This window comes from Mastomys coucha, unplaced genomic scaffold (assembly GCF_008632895.1).
Source record: "Mastomys coucha isolate ucsf_1 unplaced genomic scaffold, UCSF_Mcou_1 pScaffold22, whole genome shotgun sequence".
NCBI classification, from domain to species: domain Eukaryota; kingdom Metazoa; phylum Chordata; class Mammalia; order Rodentia; family Muridae; genus Mastomys; species Mastomys coucha.
This window is the reverse complement of record NW_022196905.1, coordinates 162,569,008-162,573,481: the sequence shown is the minus strand read 5'-3', so window position 1 is coordinate 162,573,481 and position 4,474 is coordinate 162,569,008.

Genomic DNA, 4,474 nt, shown 5'->3' with positions numbered 1-4,474 from the left:
GTTTTTACTATAAAAATTATAATGTGACTATATTCTACTTTTCTTTTAGTGAATGACTAGTAAAAAACAGTATGTTTTCCTAATACCTTTACATAAAAAAATAACATTATGTAGTACAGGTAAAGAAAACAAATTATTCTCAAGAATCCACATACATTTGAAACTAAGTAATTTGTTATAGATTAACAAAGTATGAGCAAGCAAAGTAATTTTCTCAGCCAGTTTCTTTCTCTGGCAGGCTGCAATTTGCAATTACAAAGAAAGTAATTATTTTATTATTTACCTGTAAGAGCAATCTTATGAAACTTAAAATAATCTCAAATCTAAACTTCCATATTAAAATAATCAGTCATTCTTACTCTAAATCCTCAGAAAGCATCTCTTCATCAACAAATGTTATTAAATCATATCAGGAAGCTGAGCACAAAAATGGGTAAAAGAAATAAATCATTACTTGACCAATAGCCCAGCTTTAGTGAAGGAAACATGTCAGTTAGTGCTGGACAAGATGTTGTTCTTGTTGCTGACCTCAAGAAGTCTCTAGCTCAACAAACAAGAGTGTGCCTTTCACAACATACCCAAACTTATGGAACACAATGAAAGCAGTGGTAAGGGGAAAACTAGTAGCTCTGAGTGCATCGAAAAAGGAACTGGAGAGAGCATACAGTAGCAGCTTGAGCACACATGTGAAAGCTCTAGAACAAAAAGAAACAAATTCACCCAAAAGGAGTAGACAGCAAGAAATAGTCAAACTAAGGGCTGAAATCAACCAAGTAGAAACAAAAGAAGTATACAATGAATCAACAAAACTAGGAGCTGGTTCTTTGAGAAAATCAACATGATACATAGACCCTTAGCCAGACTAACCAGATAGCACAGAGACAGTATCTAAATTAACAAAATCAGAAATGAAAAGGGAGACATTTCCTTAGGAAACCAAGGAAATTCAAAAAATCATCATATCCTTCTTTAAAAGCCTATACTCAACAAAACTGGAAAATCTGGATAAAGTGGACAATTATCTAGAGAGATACCAAGTACCAAAGTTAAATCAGGATCAGATAAACCATCTGAACAGTCCCATAACCCCCCAAAAAATAGAAACAGTCATTAAAAGTCTCCCAATCCAAAAAAGGCCAGGAACAGATGGATTTAGTGCAGAATCCTCCCAGATCTTCAAAGAAGACCTATACTCTTCAAACTATTACACAAAATGGAAACATAAGGAACACTACCTAATTTGTTCTATGAAGCCACAATTATGCTTATACCTAAACCACACAAAGACCCAAAAAAGAAAGAGAACTTCATACCAATTTGCCTTTTGAGTATCGGTACAAAAATGCTCAATAAAATTTGTGCAAACCCAATCCAAGAACACATCAAAATGATCATCAATCATGATCAAGTAGGCTTCATCCCAGGGATGCAGGGATGGTTCAATACACAAAAACCCATCAATGTAATCCACTATATAAACAAACTCAAAGAAAAAAAAACACATGATCATTTCATAAGATGTTGAAGAAGCATTTGACAAAATCCAACACCCCTTCATGATAAAAGTCTTGGAAAGATCAGGAATTCAAGGCTCATATTTGAACATAGTAAAAGCAATATACAGAAAACCAGTAGCCAACATCAAACTAAATGGAGAGAAACTTGAAGCAATCACACTAAAATCAGGGACTAGACAAGGCTGCCCACTCTCTCCCTACCTATTCAATATTGTACTTGAAGTCCTAGCCAGAGCAATTAGACAAGAAAAGGAGATCAAAGGGATACAAATTGGAAAGGAATAAGTCAAAATATCACTATTTTCAGATGATATGAGAGTATACTTAAGTGACCCCAAAAAGTCCACCAGAGAGCTCCTAAACCTGATAAACAACTTCAGCAAAGTGGCTGGATGAAAAATTAACTCAAACAAATCAGTAGCCCTCCCCTACTCAATGGATAAAAAGGCTGAGAAAGAAATTAGGGAAATACTACCCTTCACAATAATCACAAATAATATAAAATACCTTAGTGTGACTCTAACTAAGCAAGTAAAAGATCTATATGACAAGAACTTCAAGTCTTTGAAGAAAGAAATCGAAAAATCTCAGAAGATGGAAAGATCTCCCATGCTCATGGATTGGCAGGATTAAAATCCTAAAAATGGCCATCTTGCCAGAAGCAGTCTACATCAATGCAATCCCTATCGAAATTCCAACTCAATTCTTCAGAGAGTTATAAAGAGAAATTTGCAAATTCATCTGGAATAAAAAAAACCACCTAGGATAGCAAAAACTATTCTCAACAATGAAAGAATTTCTGGGGGAATCACCATCCCTGACATCAAGCTGTACTACAGAGCAACAGTGACAAAAACTGCATGGTATTGGTACAGTGACAGGCAGGTAGATCAATGGAACAGAACTGAAGACCCAGAAATGAACCCGCACATCTATGGCCACTTGATCTTTGACAAAGGAGCTAAAACCATCCAGTGGAAAAAAGACCGCATTTTTCAACAAATGGTGCTAGTTCAACTGGTGGTCAGCATGTAGAAGAATGCAAATCGATCCATTCCTATCTCCTTGTACAAAGCTCAAGTCCAAGTGGATCAAGAACCTCCACATAAAACCAGATACACAGAAACTAATAGTAGAGGAAGTGGGGAAGAGCCTCAAACACATGGGCACAGGAAAAAATTTCCTGAACAGAACACCAATGGTATATGCTCTAAGATCAAGAATTGACAAATGGGACCTCATAAAACTGCAAATCTTCTGTAAGGCAAAGGACACTGCTAGTAGGACAAAATGCCAGCCAACAGATTGGGAAAAGATCTTTACCTACATCTGATAGAGGACTGATATCCAATATATACAAAGAACTCAGGAAGTTAGACTCCAGAGAACCAAATAACCCCATTTAAAAAATGGAGTACAAAGCTAAACAAAGAATTCTCAACTGAGGAATACCAAATGGCTAAGAAGCACTTAAAGAAATGTTCTACATCCTTAGCCATCAGGGAAATGCAAATCAAAACAACCCTGAGATTCCACCTCATACCAGTCAGAAGGGCTAAGATCAAAAACTCAGGTGACAGCAGATGCTGGCAAGGTTGTAGAGAAAGAGGAACATTCCTTCATTGCTGGTGGAATTGCAAACTGGTACAACCACTCTGGAAATCACTCTGGCAGTTCTTCAGAAAGTTGGGTATAGTATTACCTGAGGACCCAGTTATACCTGGGCATATACCCAGAAGATGCTCCAACATATAACGACATATGCTCTACTATGTTCATAGCAGCCTGATTTATAATAGCCAGAAGCTGGAAAAAAAAACAGAGGAATGGATACAGAATTTGTGGTACATTTCCACAATGGAGTACTACTCACTTATTAAAAACAATGAATTCATTAAATTCTTAGGGAAATGAATGGAACTAGAAAATATCATCCTGAGTGAGTTAACCCAATCACAAAAGAACACGCGTGATATGCACTCACTGATAAGTGGATATTAGCCCAAAAGTTCGGAATATCCAAGATACAATTCACAGACCACATGAAGCTCAAGAAGAAGGAGACCAAAGTGTGTGTACTTTGGTACTTCTTAGAAGGGGGAACAAATTCCCATGGGAGGAGATACAGAAACAAAGTGTGGGGCAGAGTCTGAAGGAAAGGCCATCCAGAGTCTGCCCCACCTGGAGATCCACCCCATATACAGTTACCAAACCCAGACACCATTGTGAATGCCTAGAAATGCTTGCAGACAGGAGCCTGATATAGCTGTCTCCTGATAGGTTCTGCCAGAGCCTGACAAATACAGAGGTGGATGCTTGCAGCCAACCATTGGTCTCCAATGGAGGAGTTAGAGAAGCTAACTCCTTAAGAGCTGAAGGAGCTGAAGGAGCTCAAGGGGTTTGCAGCCCCATGGGAGGAACAACAATATAAACCAACCAGATCCGCCCCCCCCCAGAGCTCCCAGGGACTAAACTACCAACCAGAGTACACATGGAGCAACCCATGGCTCCATCCACATATATAGCAGAGAACAGGCTTGTGGGACATCAATGGGAGAAGAGTCCCATAGTCCTGTGAAGGCTCAGTGCCTCAGAGTAGGGGAAGGCCAGGACAGGGAATGTGTAATGGGTGGATAGGTCAAAGGAATACCCTCATAGTAGAATGGGAAGGGGCCATGGGCTAGGGGGTTTGGGGAGGTGAAACCAGGAAAGAGGATATCATTTGAAATGTTAATAAAGAAAATATCTAATTAAAATATCAAAAAAGAAAAGAGTGTTCCTTTCTGAACTTCATATTGCTCCCTAAGATTTTCCACATCAAGGCCATTAACAAAAACATCTTAACCCAGCTTCACTAACATGGTTTTCCAAATGCTTTCAAGGGGTTGAGGTCATTGCTGACAATCTACATTTCTAAATTCTTTCCTAGAATGGTGATTGAACCATTAGTCTGCTCC